Source organism: Manis javanica, chromosome 5, assembly GCF_040802235.1.
Source record: "Manis javanica isolate MJ-LG chromosome 5, MJ_LKY, whole genome shotgun sequence".
Lineage (NCBI taxonomy): Eukaryota > Metazoa > Chordata > Mammalia > Pholidota > Manidae > Manis > Manis javanica.
In genome coordinates, this window is record NC_133160.1 from 30,710,830 (window position 1) to 30,728,333 (window position 17,504).

The window sequence follows — 17,504 nt, forward strand, 5'->3', positions numbered from 1 at the left end:
GCAAATAGTTCTAAAATAAATATGGAACCACAAAAGACCACAAACAGCCAAAGCACTTCTGAGAAGGAAGAATAAAGCAGGGGGAATTATGCTCCCTGACTTCAAGCTCTACTACAAAGTCACAGTAATCAAGACAATTTGGTACTGGCACAAGAACAGACCCATAGGTCAATAAAACAGAATAGAGAGCCCAAATATAAACCAGCACATATACAACCAATTAATATATAATAAAGGAGCTATGGATTAACAATGGGGAAAAGACAGCCCCTTCAACAACTGGTGTTGGCAAAACTGGACAGCTACATGTAAAGGAATGAAACTGGATTATTTTCTAACCCTGTACACAAAAGTAAATTCAAAATGGCTCAAAGACCTGTATGTAAGTCATGAAACCATACAACTCTTAGAAAAGTATATAGGCAGAAATCTCTTGGACATAAATATGAGTGAATTCTTCATGAACATATCTCCCTGGGCAAGGGAAACAAAAGCAAAAATGAACAAATGGGACTATATCAAACTAAAAAGTTTCTGTACAGCAAAAGATACCATCAGTAGAACAGAAAGACATCCTACAGTATGGGAGAATATATTCATAAATTACAGATCCAATAAAGGGTTTACATCCAAGATATATGAAGAGCTCACACACCTGAACAAACAAAAAACAAATAATCCAATAAAAAAATGGGCACAGGATCTGAACAGACACTTCTCCAAAGAAGAAATTCAGATGGCCAATAGACACATGAAAAGATGCTCCACATCACTAATCATCAGGGAAATGCAAATTAAAACCACAATGAGATATCATCTCACACCAGTAAGGATGGCCAACATCCAAAAGACAAACAACAACAAATGTTGGTGAGGATGTGGAGAAAGGGGAACCCTCCTACACTGCTGGTGGGAATGTAAACTAGTTCAACCACTGTGGAAAGTAATATGGAGGTTCCTCAAAAAGCTCAAAGTAGAAATACCATTTGACCCAGGAATTCCACTCTTAGGAACTTACCCTAAGAATGCAGCAGCCCAGTTTGTAAAAGACATATGCACTCCTATGTTTATCACAGCACTATTTACAATAGCCAAGACTTGGAAGCAACCTAAGTGTCCATCAGTAGATGAATGGACAAAAAAGATGTGGTACATGTACACAATGGAATATTATTCAGCCATAAGAAGAAAACAAATCCTACCATTTGCAACAACATGGATGGAGCTAGAGGGTATTATGCTCAGTGAAATAAGCCAGGCAGAAAAAGACAAGTAGCAAATGATTTCACTCATATGTGGAGTATAAGAACAAAGAAAAAAACTGAAGGAACAAAACAGCAGCAGACTCACAGAACCCAAGAAAGAACTAACAGTTACCAGAGGGAAAGGGACTGGGGAGGATGGGTGGAAAGGGAGGGATAAGGGAAAATACGGGGCATTACGATTAGCACACATAATGTAGGGGGGTGGGGACATGTGGAAGGCAGTATATACAGAGAAGACAAGTAATGATTCTATAGCATCTTACTACACTGATGAACAGTGACTGTAATGGGGTATGTGGGGGTGACTTGATAATAGGGGGAGTATAGTAACCATAATGTTGTTCAAGTAATTGTACATTTACGATATCAAAAAAAAGCATTACCAGTATAAAAAGTTATTAAAAGAATTAGAATTTTAAAATAATTCATTACAAATAATAAGACCTATAAGTTCAAATTATTTAAATAGAAACTGGAAGACAAGAGCAGGAAAAAAAATTGTGCTTAAATTACCTTACAAAACAGAAGTCAGTAGATTTTGTTTCATTGATGTCATCTGGCTGAGAAATATAAGTTCAAATGTCTTTGATTGTAAAGGTAATCACAATTGGAAAACAATGTCAGAAAATAGCACATACAGAAACACAAGATATAAAGGAACTAACATTGGTTGAAAGTCTACTATGACCAAGCATGTACCAGATATTTTATGTGCATTTTCTTACTTACTCTTCACTACAACCATAATTTTATGCTGATTTTTACATCTGATGTCAAGTAATTTCTATAATTTCACACAGAGAGTTAAGTGACAGAACAGAATTTGAGCCCTGGATAAGTGACTCCAGAACACAAATTTTTTAGTTTGGAGCTTCCTAAGGATCTAGTTCCAGCCTCCTTATAGGGACTTGTGCTCTGTGTCATCAGGGCCAACCAGCATAGTAACTTAGGTGGGATTCTCTAAAACAGACCCTGATATAAAGATCCGTGTACAAGAGACAATTATTGAGGAAGGCTTCTAGAGAAAGTGGGGAGGGGCGTAAGCAGTATAGGATAAAGGGAGGAGGGTGGCATTTCAGGTGAAGTTCTAGTTTCGCCTGGTTCCTTGGCAAGTTCTGGAGTGTCAGTTGAACCCTAGGGTTATCCTGCCACCTGGCAAGACAGCCCGGTTTTCTTTCTCTCAAACCATCATTCATTGATTAAGGGCTGCTCTGGACAATGTAAAAATGGAGTGTTTATAGAACAACTCCAGGAACTCTAGGTCAGTCTTCCCATGAAAGTCATAGGCATGGGAAAGAACTTAAGTGCCCAGGGTTGGGCACACATAACCAGTGAGAGGGCTGCTGGATCTGGACATGGCACTGATAGTAACAGCCCAGCCTACAGAGCCAGAGACCTGGATGGAGCCAGTCTGGAGGGCCCCTGTGCTTCCTTTCCTGGGCTTTGTTTCTGGTGGCTCAGACTGCAGGCTCCAGGGTATTGCCAGGGCTCTGCTGCAGAGGCAGAGCTGGGGCCAGGTTCAGGCCGAGGCCTGGCACTAGTGCCTGCACAGGGTGGACAGCCCTGGGCCTGGGCAAAGAGAGGTTTGCAAAGCCCAGGCAAAGCAGGCTGCCAGCTCAGAGACAGGAGAGCCCAAGGCCATTCTGAGGCTTGGGTTGGTCAGAGTTGATGCACCAAGGCGGGGAAACTGGAAAAGGGCTTTCCTGTCCTCCTCACTCTTGGACTGTCCCCCTGAAGACCACATTTGCTCTTCTTCTTCCCACAGCTACATTCTTCCACACCTGTGGTGGAGTGTTCCCTGTGTCAGTCCTGCAGCTGACTCCTTTGTATGGCACTTCTGGCAGCAGCTCCCCTCAGGGTGCATTTGCTTCCTGCCCTGTTCTTGGACCCCCTGGGCCTGCCCATCTGGCACCAGCTTTCACAGCAGATTCTGGTCACACCCACCCTGGGGTGGACTCTGTTGAAGGCCCACCTTTGACCAGCTCTGTACACCCATCTCCTGCCAGCTTTACTGAGAATGGCGGCATGAACCTTCAGGTGATTGCCTTTCAGCACAGGAGACTGGTAACTGCTTGGAGGGCTGAAGTATTTGGGAGTTTTAAGTTCCCCTTTCCCCCCAGCCAATAACCAAAGACTGGAGTAGGATCACAACAGCCCCATTCCTCTGCCTGGGGTGTCATTTACAATCAGCCCAGAGGGCTCAGGCTGGGGCTGCACCACCATCCCACTGCGTCCACACTGGGCTTCCTCCCTCCCCTTCCTGTCCTGCTTCCCCAGCCCCTCCGCCCCACAGGTTTCCCATGGGAGCATTTCCCTCATAATCAACTTGCACCCATTCCTTGATTCAGGGACAATTTGATCCACACCTCAAAGGTTCATCGAAATGTTCATTTTGTTAACTGGAACTCACTGAATACTGAATGATTGACTGATAAAATTACATAAAATACCATGACGACATCACGATGTTGCCCCAGCATCCACTGCCCCTTTATCGCATGCACCCTAATTCTCCTTAGTCAAATCATCACTCCCCAGTTGTCAGTCAGGCAGTGTGTGGGGATTAACCCTACCCTAGCTCCTACATGGGCCCTAACTGGCTTCAGACAATCAACAGGCTCCATTCCTTCGGCCAAGGGATTAATTCCATCCTGGGCATGAAACCCAAACTGATCCAATAGGGACCTGAGGAGGCATCTGCTTGGGTGCTCAGGAAGGAAGAGGCCCCTTTTTGGAAGGTAAGGAGGAAAGGGTTGGCTGGTGCTGTTCCCGCCTGCCTGGGAAGGGAGACAATTCCTGCAGACATAGCTGAGATGTGAAGAAAGGAAAGCTAGGCCTGGTCACATCATTCAAGCCCTAGAAAGAAAATTACAGAAGCCCCCAAATTCCCTTTCATTATTTAGCCAGTTTGAGTCGGATTTTTTTTTTTGCACCCTTAATGTATTTTGAATGATTCATTGATTCTTTTTGGATGTAGCCCTATTTTGAAATTCTTTAAAGGAGTTCTTTATACATTCTGAATGTTCCATTTATAAGGGTGAATTAAAAGGAAACTTTCCCCCCAGGGGGAGGGGAGTTGCAGTTAGTGGGTATAGAGTTTCAGTTTTGCAAGACGAAAAGATCTTAGAGATCTAGTGCACAACAACATGAATATACTTAATACTGCTTAACTGTACACTTAAAAATGGTCAAAACAGTAAATTTAATGTTATCTATTTTTTACCACAATAAAGAAATCACGCAGAATGTGAGTGTATACATTTACCTAAGTGCATCATGCTGTACAGATAAGTGCATCACGCTGTACAGATAAGTGCATTTTATAGCACATAAACTATACTCCAGTAAAACTGATTTTTAAAAAAAAGGAATCTTTTTTCTATAGCAGCCCAACCTCACTATATCTTGTAAGATTACGTTTCACAATTGCTGTCAGGACTTCCAGCAATGGCCCAAGAACCCAACTCTGCCACTGGACAAGAGGGGCTATGATGTGGTTGTTACCATAACCCCAGGGGATACAATGATGCAGTGACTTGAGAGGCAATCACTGAGTACTGTTGAATGGATGGACCAACCAATAGGCAGCTGCCTGTTACAAATTCTCTTGCTCATCGTCTTTCAATTCATTTATTCATTTTTTCAACATATATTTACTGAGCAGTCACTACATGACCAGCACTGCCCTAGATGTTAATATAATAGTGACTGATACAGACAAAAATCTGTGCTCTTGTGCATTACTTTCTAGTAAGGGAGCTACACATAAATTAGATAAATGAGTAAATGTGTATTATGATGGATGGTGGTAAGTATTAAGGAGAAAAGTAAATCAGGATAAGGAATAAGGAACGTGGGGGATGGGAGTTAGCCTCACTGAGAAGGTGACATTTGAGTAAAGACGTCATGAATGATGAATCGCTATGTTGTACACTTGAAACCAGTATAATATTGTATATGTATATCAACCATACTTTAATAAAAAAAACATTGGAATTTTTATGGTGATTGGAATAAATCTGTAGATCTAAAAAAAAAGACCTCATGAATGAAACACAAACAGTACCTTCACTGTTTGTGGAAGCATAATCTGAAGCAGAGTGGTGAAGAACTTGCACCCGGAGAAAAGGGAGGCTGAAGACACATCAATTCCACATGGCTAGGGCCAGCTTCATGCATGTGTAACCTGTGTAGTCACACAGGGACCCACAGTTAGAAGGGCCCTTATATAGTTTAATGACCTGCTGTCACCATCTTGAATTTTTAATAATTCTTCAACAAGGGATCCTGCATTTTTATTTTGCACTGGGTCTTCACAAGTTTTGGAGCTGGTCCTGCATACAGCCCCTTCTTCTTTTAAATAAGCAATGCCTTCTTCCTAACATCCTCTTTGAAAGCACACATACTCCCAGAAAACATTAATGATTCATTGGGGTGAATTGTTTTTCTTCTGACAGGAGTGAAGTATGAGATAAATTTTATCAGTCAGGATTTTTTCAGGCTGGATTATGCTATGTAACAGACACTCCAAAATCCAGTGGCTCAAAACAACAGTTTATTTCTCTCTCACACTGTATATTCACTATGGGTCAGCTGGGGGCTCTGCTCTGCACCATTCTCACTCTAGAACTGAGTCAGGAGGTATGTGAAAACAAGGGAAATTGTGTACTGGCTCTTAAAGTGGCTTCTCAGAAGTGATGCAAATTATTCAAACTGACATTTCACTGGGCAACACAAGCCACATGGCAACACACACCTGAAGGGACAAGGAAGTACAATCAAACAGGAGCCCAGGAGAACTGGACATATTTCTTAATCAGCTGTTCTAATACCATTTATTAAACAACCCATCCTTTCTCTCATGATTTTAACTGTCCATTTATCACATACGATATTTTTATTGATATTTTGGCCTCTTTTTCGACAGTCTTTGCGTTCTGTTGATTTCCCTTTTGAAGTCTTTGCAGAATTACCCTGCTCTAATTTCTGCAGCTTTACAATGCCGTTTTATATCACACAGGGTTAACTACTCCTTCAAGAATCTCCTTTAAAATTTTTCTGGCTATTATCATCCCCTTAATCACTTTGTCAAGTCCTCCTTACGCCTCCTATGATTTTGATTAGAATGAGGTTGCATTTATAGATAAATTTACATCTCATTACAACATAGAAACTAACAAAATCACTTAAGTATCTCAGTAAGGTTTTATGATTCTCTTCAAATATATTCAGTAACTTCCTATTAGTTTCATCTCCAAGTATTCTGTTTCATAGTTATTGTGAATGAGACCCTTATTTTATTATATTTTCTAATTAGAATAATACAAGGGCTCTGATTTCAATATAGTTTGTAACCATCCATCCTACTGAACTCTCATTAAAAATTTATTAGATTTTTATAGGCTGCAGTCTATTTATTCACAAATTATTACTTTCTCGCTCTCTTCCTTTTTCTAAAAAAAACAAAACAATTTTATTCTTCTCATTTCTGCAGTAAGAGTGAAACTTGTGTTAAACAATGCAACTTTCATTTCCACTATTTTCTGTGCCCTCATGACCACTTCCCTCCAGCCTGGCAGCAGCTAGGATATTCTGTGCCTACTGGCTTAGAGAAGGGGTGACACAGCAGAATGCATGGGAAAAGGAAGTCAGTCAAGTTCTTGGAATTTTTAGTGTCCTTAACAGATACAGAATAGCACGTGAGGAGGCGACTGAGTCTTTATACCGGTTACTCAGTGTGGCCTCTGGACCACTGCTGGTCCGCAAGCTATGTCACTGGCCCATGATGGGTGAAGTATAGATAGTGAGAGGAAGCATACCGAAACTCTTACAGCAGTTTGATGTTGCCACAATATCCTAATGCATGACTGGCAGACTCATCTCCCTGAACAGCATTACGGATGAAAAATAATAGTCCCTGATTATTGGAAGTAAAATGAAAGGTTTTTCACCACAGACTGATCTTTAGATTAACTCCTTTAGTTAATGTGCTTTAGTTTAGTGCTTCTTAAGATTAAAAGGTGGATTCAGAGAAAAGAAGAGTTAGAGGGAAAAAAGTGGTTTCAAAACTTCATTTTGTCCTTGCATTCTGCCCCCTCCCACAGAAACCCAAGCACTGCCATACATGGAAGGTAGGGAATGCAAGAGGAGAGCTGCCCCCAGAACACGAGATATCCTTGACTGGGAAACTGGAATTGGAAGGGACTCATGCCCTTTTTCTATGTAGAACCTGGAAAGCAGCAAGGTCCTATCATTTCTTTTAGAAATGAAAAGGCTATAGGCAGAGCTGCACAGCCAGGTTACAGACAGCCCAGAATTCCCACACCCCAGCATGGGGCTGGACGCAACAGAGTAATTTGATGTGTGTTCAGAAAGAGCCCAAAGGCAGTGAAGAACCTTGGGCGTTGCCACCAGGTAGGCACAAGGGCCACCTAATGCTCTGACATACCCACATGGACACAGAAGGGGCTAAGAGATCTCTCTCTCTTAAGAAAATGTGCAGCTGAAAACATCAGACAATGCTACAGCTGCATGTATGGACCAACATCTGAGGTGTAGACATTTTCACACTATTGTCCATCTGGGTGCAAAATTTTGCGGAATAAGGCCTTTGAGGACCCTTTTCCCATTCTCAGGAGTTAGTGGGTCAATGCAGGTGTTCCATTTCTTCCTGAGTTTATTTTACTGATTTCTATTTATTTTAAAAAATACATTTCACTTGTTTTTAAACTCTTACATAAAGTTATACCTATAATGTTCTCCTCTCTTGAGTGTCTACCCCTAAATTCAGAGTTTCATCGGAAAGCAGTACTCTTGAACTCCAGGTGGACCCCTCCAATGTCCTCTTCAATCTCATTACAAATATGAACCTTTTTGTACAAGTTTCCTCTGCTATTGGAAGCAACTCTCCTCCAGTTCTCCTGCTCCATTTTCCTTTATGTTCTTCAATATTTTCATGAGCCAAATGCCTCCTTTCATCTGTACCCAAAGGAGTCTATTTTTGTCCAATGTCAGGAGTTAGATGGGCTTGATCAAAGACTGGGGATGCCTGTTCTAATCTAATTTCAGACAAAGAAGAAAAGTCATACTTTTTCTGGGCTTGCTTACCAGATTTAGAGATGAAAGTGAGAAGGGCTGGATCCCCAGCTGGGGTAGGGGACAGCAGGCTAGACTCTTTCCCATGATATAGAGGGGTCTCCAGATCTCGCCCGTCTGCATCTTCTTCCAAGGCCCCTATTATTTTATCCTACCAGCTGTAAAGAAGTCAGGCCATTCTTAGGCCACATCTACTTGGTTGCCTCTTACCATGTTACCCAGGCTGCTCAATCTGCCTGGGATGCCCGTGTCATGCTTCTTGACTTGGGAGGTGCTTCCTTGAGTTTTCACTTTTATGATAATTACTCAAGCCATATGTTTATGTTTTGTGCACCTTTCTGTATGTGCATTATATTTCACAATGAAAGGGGTTTAAAAAGTATGTCGATATATTTTTATAGATTCATTTTTTCTGAAAGAATACAATGGCAAACTGTTAATGAGGAGTCCTTAATCTTTTACTTCTTAATACAATTTCATATTTGAATAAGTTAAATTATTATTTTCTAAAGCCTAGAAAATGACCAGGTAGCAGGAAACCCCCAGGCTGACCCTGGATGCCCAGAGACTCTCACAGTCTTGGCTGTGTCCACAAAATTTCAACATGCAAATGTCTCCTTACTGGACCACAGACAAACCATGCCTTTGACCTGCTACCTTCTACTCTCATTGCAGACTGTCAATTACTCACAGAGTTTTAAACCTCAGGACCTAGTCTTTGCCAGGTCTGGCTCTGCACACTCCAGAGGCTTTCTAAGGATCTCAAAGAGCAACAGAACGTTCATTAAAAAAAAAAAAACACAGTTAGCTCTAATTCAATTACCCTTAAAAAAAAAAAGACATGGTATTTTCCATGGGAGACAGAGATATGAAAAGGAGGGAAGCTGTCCTTGCTTTCAGAGGGTCATAAAATGTATTTATTGAGCAGTTTTGGTACATTAAGTCAATGAGTAAAGAGGTGCCCAAGTCTCCTAACTTGGCTAGGTCAGCAGAAGTGTGAGCAAAGGCCAAGGAACCAGGTCTAACAATGGAGGGGCACTGCTGAGCGGAGCTCCAAGCAGCAAGTATAGTGACACCGCTGGTAACACAAACTCATCTGAATGTGGGTGGTGGGAACGTGGAAGAATCCAGGCCCTGGAAGGGTTTGTGGGGAGAAGGGAACATGGGCACCAGCAAAGAGCCTGTGGTAGGGAACCATGCAGGAGAACAGGAAGGAGGGATGAGAAAACAGAGTCAAACACAAAGACAGAGTGAGGCAAGATATAGACGATCACACTCGGGGACTAGAATTGTAATTCACCTTCCCTCCTGCTCATGGCACAGGAAGCAAAGAGGAAAAGCATTTGTGTGCTGCTTTGCTGTGATATTTGACAGCTGGAATCTTCCACCTAGGGCCAGTACAGACCTTAGGACCCTGGACAGTCCGAGGACAGCAGTTCATCTGCTCAGTGTCAAGTAGATGGGGCAGACCCTCCCACGCTGACCTTCCTCCCAATTACTAGAGAATAGTGAATCCTGATCATAAGACAAAAAAACAGAGAAGCAACGTAATCTTACAATACAGAACCCCTCAAAAGCCTGGAAACTGGCGATGCTAAGTATCTCTAAAAGTGAGGGTAGAGATGAAGCATACATGAGCGGATTGGTTAAAAGTTTATTTAAGAATTAGACTTTATGAGTTTGTGAAAATATATCAAGCTTTTGATTTTGGTACTTTTCTGCATGTACACATATGTCAATAAAAAGTAAAAAACAAAATGAGCTTAACCCTGTCTCTGCTCCCTGACTGAGCAACAAGGCAAAGATCATTCCCATACCTTGCGGGAATCTGCAAGTTTGCTCTTTGGAGGGTTTTTGAAATCAGAGTTTTTGACTGAGAGGCTGGGAGATACCATTTACAGGTGAGTGGGGAGCAGCATACTCAGAACAGGGAGTTAAGTAAAAGTCTACCTACTGAATGTAGAGACTCCCAGTCTTCTTTGCCAGCTTGGTTCCCGGATGTTGATGGTCAGCCCTGTCTGGGAAAGCCTCAGGGAAAGCTCTGGAGTTACTGACCATGGGTATTGTGCAACGAATGGCCCAGGCAGGTTGTCCCACAAAGAATTCCATAGTCGGCACAGCCCTTCCACTGGTACAGAGCTCCCTTGGGCTTTGTAGCCTCACTCTTTAATATGAACTGATAGCCAAGGATTACCTGAAACATAGAGACTAAAGTAAGAAACAGAAAAAGCAACCAAGAGAAAAGAAAGGCATGAAGGGAGAAGGAAACTTCAAAAACAAACGATCAATATCCTTAAAGAGAGTCATTCATTCATCTTTTCACTCAACGAAGATTTTTGGTGCCCCAGGTGCCAAACTGGTTTAAGGTGCTGGGAACATTAGGAACAACAAGAGATGTTTGCCCTTATAAACTGATAATCTGACTGGAATAGGCTGAGGGAGTGGGACAGAACAGAAAACAATGAAGAATACACATAATACAGAAGTAAAATTAAACAGTGAGTTGGAGAGTGACAAGTGCTATGGAAAAGAAGTCAGGCAGGAAAAGGGAGACCAGGAGAGCTGACGCCAGGGATGGATGGGGTGGAAGTGTGGGTAGGCGGCAGTAGTCAACACAGAGGCCGGGGCAGGCTTTACTGAGATGTGATTTGAACAAAATCCTGAAGGAATGGGTGATTCTATGCAGAAGGAACAACTAAAGCCAAGGCTCTAAGGTGGGAGGGGGCCTAGAGAATTCAAGGAACATGAAGAAAGCTGGGGTGGCCGGAGCAGAGTAACAAGAGCTGATGACAGGGACGCAAGGGGGAGAAGAGAGCACGGTGGGCCGTGTTGGCACTGCAGCTGTGCAGGCTTTTCCTATGAGTCAGATGCAGAGCCACTGTGGAACTTTGAGAGAAGTGATACATTTTAAAAGGATCACACTGGCTGCTGGGCTGATTAGTGAATATTTTCTGTTGGTTAAGATAATATATTGAGATAAGAAAAGATGTTAATGGCCACAAAATTAAAATTTACTGCTGTAAAAAGAACACCCTGAATGTTGAAGAGACCTTGAACATTAAAACCATGATAGAAAAAAATAAAACAAAAAGTATAACAAGAGAGTTAGAAGATAGAACTGAGGAAATCTTCCACAGAGCAGAATCTAAAGACAAAACTGTGGAAAAGAGGAGAGACAAGGTAATGACCAACACCTAAAGAAATAATTCCAGAAATGGAAAGCAGAGACATCTGAGTGAAGGAAATGATCAAAGAAATAAATTTCAGAAAATTCCCTAACACTAAAAACTATGTTTCCAGACTGAAAGGGCCCAGGTGCCTAAAAAAAAAAAAACAGATAATGGGTGCTGGGTAGAAGCAGGCTAACAACAAGACATGCCATTGTGAAATTTTGGATCACTGAAGACAGCCCTACAAGCAACCAGAGAGGAAAATCATAGAGAAATGAATAACCTTTCGTTTCATTTGACCAGACATCTCCACAGAAGTTCCACGGGAAGCCTAAGGCACCACAGTCACATCCTCCCCTCTGCGGGACAATAAGCAGTGAGAGAACGGGGCAGCAGGCCCCAGAAGAGTTCTTCAGGATGAAATGGATGGAATACCAGAAGATATGCACAATGGCAGAGTCTGAATTAGTGATAGGTACACAGAAGATCAAGCAAACAAAACAAGATTGTCAACTCCAGGGAAAAATGAGGAGTTGTGCCACAGGGAGAAGTAAGTCATAGTATGTGTCCTGGCTTAGCAGTAAATACGGTTTGTATGTTCTTCATAATGTAACATTTAATACTGGCCCAACCAAAATGACACAATTATAAAGAGAAAATGGAGGACCTGGAGTGTGTGAGTATGATGGAGTGCAGCAAGGCAAAGGAACAAGCTCTCTCTTCCACTGGATAAAGCCAGTTGATTAAGCCAAACACTGAAGAACTGTGGAATGGCAACATAAATATTTCATGTGCAGACACAGAAGTGAGAGCAAAAACACTTCACTGGAAGAACTACAGATGGGTGGCTGTCTTTTTGGGGAGCAAGAGAGGCTGCAGAACACTGCTGATTTTCATGATGAGCCTAGTGGAACTATGACTTTTTCAAGTATGTGTATTGCTGATTCTGAGCAAAATGAAACAGAATTCAAGAAGAAAACTACTATAGTTCCTCTTTCTTAGCTGGTCACAACCTGGTCCCATGTCACTTGGGCAACCTTAATGCACAGCTTTCCCAATGCCCAGTCTGGGGCCCCCTTAACACAGTACCCATTAACAGTTTGAGGCCAGCCCGAATTCCCTCCCACCTGCCCTTCATCTAGTGCAAGGCCTGTCTCAGTGAGACCTTTTCAGAGCCTAATAAGCCCCCTTTCCTCTCCAATCCACTTCACAGAGCAACAAGTTTTCTAAATCACTCATTTATTAATATTAATTATTACATTTGTTTAGCTAGATCAGGTGCTCTCTCCTTAAGTTGCAAACTTTTGGAGGAACTGGACAGTTCCTGTTTGATGCCTAGCAAATAGTAGGTGCCCAAAAAACATTTTCTGGGTAAACCTGAAAGTGCAATTCAAGGTGAATTAACAGACAAATTCAAAGTCTCGAGATAAGACCAAGGTTAGAGTAAAGTTGTGACTGAGTGACTGATGGTAGGCAAGACATGTGGAGGACCTACCTATACCAAGATAGAGCTGCTTTCAAAGCTTTGTGGTCTACTTTTTTGGTTAATATTTAAGTTGAGTTGTTTTAATAGAGATATCTTACTCTCAAAGTACTCTTTTAAGGTTCAAGTCTTAGTAACCCAGACCTTGGTTAAGTAAATTACCTTGGGTCCACCCTGCCAAAACCCTTTGTGACTTTATACTTTGTGCCTGCTTTCTTTTCCTAGATTGCAAAATCCTAATCTCTGCACCTTGAGAACTTCTTTTACTGCCAATCAGTGAGATAAGACTGAAGGAGAAGGAGACTCCCTGGCTCCTCGCAGGAGAGGCATGCAAACAGCTGGGAGAGCAGCACTGTGGAAGATCATCCTGAGTCAATGTCAGACGAGCAGGAGTCCTTGTACTTGGGCTAGCATCGTTCCATGGCTCTATTGGTCTGACTGTGGTTTTACTTTCCATTGCATGGAGAAAATACTTGGCATTTTCTAACATCCCCAAGACAGGGAAACTTGAGCTCTCCACAAGTCCCATCAGTTAGCTTTTAAGTCTTAGATGTTCGGATCACACCTACAAGGACAGGGGCTTGTAGTTATGTCCAGAGATCTGAATTATGTCCAACTCCTCATGGTCACTCCTCTTGACCAGTGGGTGTAAGTTGTCTTCTTACTCTGCCTGACCACAACCCTCCTAGGCTGTGCTGATGACCACTGCTGCCATCTGTTCAGTTATGGGGGTACTGGTCCCTTGGGTGGTAGTCTCAGAGCAAACTATGGATACTAATCCTAAGAAAGTCACCTCAAAGGAGTAGCATATTGGCCAAGAAACCTGATCCCTCAGGCTAGAGCATTTCCTAGTTGGTTCCTCTTAAGTTACTAAGGTAAGAATGGAGGCATCAGAGACCCACAAAGGTCTTGTAGAGAAAACAGAAGTTCCCTGGCCAAGATTCTCACCTGACCTTAGTCTGCTTGCTCACTGTGCATGTGCAAGGCACAGGCTTGCACACGTGTGGGCAATGAGTTATTACTGATTCTGAGTTCTGCCCAGTACTGCGGGGCTGTGAGGTGGAGGAAGCAGAGACTGGCTTACTGCCCGAAGACTTGCCCCAAGGTGGATGGGATTCTAGTGCTTGACCTGCCACCACAAGACTAAAGCTGAGTATGAACTTTAACCCTCAATGTTCCGCTGTCATTTTTGGTCTCACCGAATCCAGAGTAAACTTGCCTAGGGCTGAAACCCTCATGGTCAGACAACTGGCATAGTCTGCAGGATTCACTGTAGACTGAAAAAATGGAATAAGCTGCCTTCATGGGAGGGGTACTTTAATAGGCTTCCCCTATGAATGGGAAGACACTCAGGTATGCCCCAATGGAAATGTGGTCTGAGGTGGCTTGCCTCCTCTAAGACTGGGCTCTCCCCAGGACTGGGGGGAGGTGGAGGTTGATGCCTGAGGCAGTGATGGAGGCCCTCCGTGAGATTGGGAGATCCTTAGAGAAACGGAGCGCCTATGAGGTGGTGGGAACCATGCATTGGCTATTCTTCACAGTATCAGAAAAGGCCATGGGGGAGAAGGATGAACTCCTGCAAGGAGCACAAGAGGCAGCATGAGAATGCAAGCTGCAAGGTGCTGAGGTAGAAAACGACTTGGTGGAAAATGAGAAGTGTCACAGCAAAGCACTGAGGAAAAGGTAAAGGCCATGGAAGGGGAGGACATGCTTCTGTGAGAAGCATGAGAACGCCAGCTGTGAAGCATTGAGGTGAAGGTAAGAGAGCCGTTGAAGACTGAAATAGTATTGCTGTGAGGCACTGTAGAAAAGGTAAAGTGTGTAGCAGAGGAGGCACTCGGGGGAGTAGAGAGAAAGGTGCAATCAGCCCTGGAAATAGTGGAGGTGCTGGGGTTTGATGAGGGGCTGGAGATGGTGCTGGTTCCAGAGGCACCAACACCTCCTCTATTGAAAGCCCACTGGATAGTACTTAAAAAAATAAAGGCACAGCAACCAGGGATTCCTCTGGGAGAGGTGCAACGCCCTTCACGGGTCATGAAGCACTCTATGCTCTACCCCTATACTCAGGCTGAGCTGGTGGATTCGGGCTCCTGGTTTCAGCAGCAGCTTGGCCCTGCATCTTCAGGAAGTAGGGGGAGATGTATTGTTCTGTCTGGATCAGGGATGGGAAAGCTGGCTTCCCTGATAGTTCACCCTGTCTTACAGCAGTGACTTAAAAATGCACATCAAAACCCAGAAAATCACTCCCTCCTCCATTGGATTATGGCTGCACTTTGTGATGTATGGCCCAATCAGTGATTTACCATCCTTCCCATAAGATGGCAGAAATATGCCGAGCTCCAACAGATGTTATGGGGGTTAAGCATGAAACATGCCATTTATAGTTGACAATTATGGCCCAGATGAGGAGACTTTTACTGCAGGAATGAGAAATGTGGTGTTTCAAACAACTCCCCCATCCCTCTTTATGCCCCAAGTGAGGTTACCCATATAGTAGCAAACTTGGGAGAGGGTGAAGCAATGAGAACACAGAAGGGAATATGGTCCACTACTCATAGGAAGAGTTTCAAAGGGCCCATAAAGGTCACGAGGACCCAGATGTGGGTTGATTTGATAAAGGCAGGAGTGGACAGAGAGAAATTCGATGGAAAGTCAAATAAAACCTTACTGGAGCTGTGGCAACAACTGAAGTTCAAGCAGCAGTATCAGCAGTTGGTTAAATCAAGGACCAAGAAATGGAAACCAGAGACAAAGCCATAAGTCTGGCCCATGTGCCTGCAGGACTTTTCTGCTGGAGAGTGGGCTGACTTCACCTGGACTCTCACAAGAAGATGACTGGGTGATATGGTTTGACTAAACAGAGTCAAGGCATGCATCTTGGGTGACCAGGGTAACTAAATATCAATTTATTGGTCCCCAGTGAATGTGCACTGTTTCCTGGCTCTGGTGGACATAGGAGCTGAATGCTCTCTGATTTATGGCAACCCTGAGGGGTTTCCCAGGACCCCTGCTTTTATAGATGGATATGGGGTAAGGCTATTGAAGTGAAATATGCCTGAACTCCTTGAGAACAGGGCATCTAATATTGTATATGATCTTATGCTTACTTCCAATTCTCTTACAGACAAATGTGGCATTATTGCAAGAGGTTTGGGGTCTTGTAGGCTGTAGGCTGTTGAGAGTGTTTATCTCTCACTTGGCACAAATTCTGAGGCCCTTATGCCATTTGTATTAAAAGGTGTCAGGTGGGGCTGGGATGAAACATGCAGTTGCTTTTGCCATTGCAAAACGGACAGTCAAGTTATGGCCTTGATTGAAGCAGATCCATCAAGGCCCTGTGAGCTGGATGTCTATGGGACTGAAGGTGGTTATGACTGGGGCCTCTGGCAGTGGCTTGAACAAACTTGCATAAGCCATTTGCATCCCTAGTAAATGAAGCAGACACATTGGCCCAGGTGCACTGGCTAGAAGGAAAGTCTGCCTTGGGGAAAAGATAATGTGGCTGTAGCCTAACTTTGACCTTTGAAGAAGTCAGCAGAGCCAGCAGGAGTGCATTGTGCTCTAAAAGGGACTTACACTGAGTCCCACAGCAACATGGGACAATAGCTAAGGGACCAATTCCCCTTGTCAGGTGGCAGATAGACTATATTGGGCCTCTGCCCATATCAGAAGGGTACTGATATACTGTGACTTGTGTAGACACAGCTACTGGACTTCTGGCTGCTCTTCTGCATGTTGTACAGACCAGCAAATGACCAAAAGAGGCCTTGGGCATCTCTTTGAAGCCTACAGCTAACCGCAGGTAATTGAGAGTGATCAAGGCACTTACTTTACTGGACATGCACATGCACCCAAGTATGGGTGCAATAACTAGGGATAAAGTGGAAGGTTCACATACCATATAATCCTACTGAGGCAGATATGATAGAGAGGAGAGCTACAACAGTTTGTTAAAATCTGGCCTGAAGTCAGACACCAATAGTCTTTGGGGATGGTGAGTCTGCTTATGGGCAGTGCTATGGTGTTTGAATGAAAAGCCCTGGGCACTGAGACCTGCAGACATGCTAACACACATTGCTGCCTCCCCTATACAATTACAGATACAAACCAAGGAGGAATTATTGAAGCTGGGGTTTGGTCACCAGAATATCTTGAAAGTAGCACCAACTGCAATAAACCCCAGAGACTCCATTCAGTAGACACTTCCTGGATGTTTTGATAAGACCAGTGATGGTTGGTCCTCCTGGCACCTTTGGGGCAAGGCCTACAGGCCGACCTCCTGCAGTAATGGCAGAATTGCCCCCAAAGATCATGGTAGTATACCCTAAACAGCCAAAGATAAGGGCATCTTACTGGGGAGTTTTATCATTATTGCCAGGCAAGTGCCTCCAGTAGCACTATATACACACCCCTCTGTAACACCCACAGGGAGAGGGGTAAAGGTACAGTATACTAGACCTAGAAGGGACTCCCTTCCTGCCCCAGTCCTAT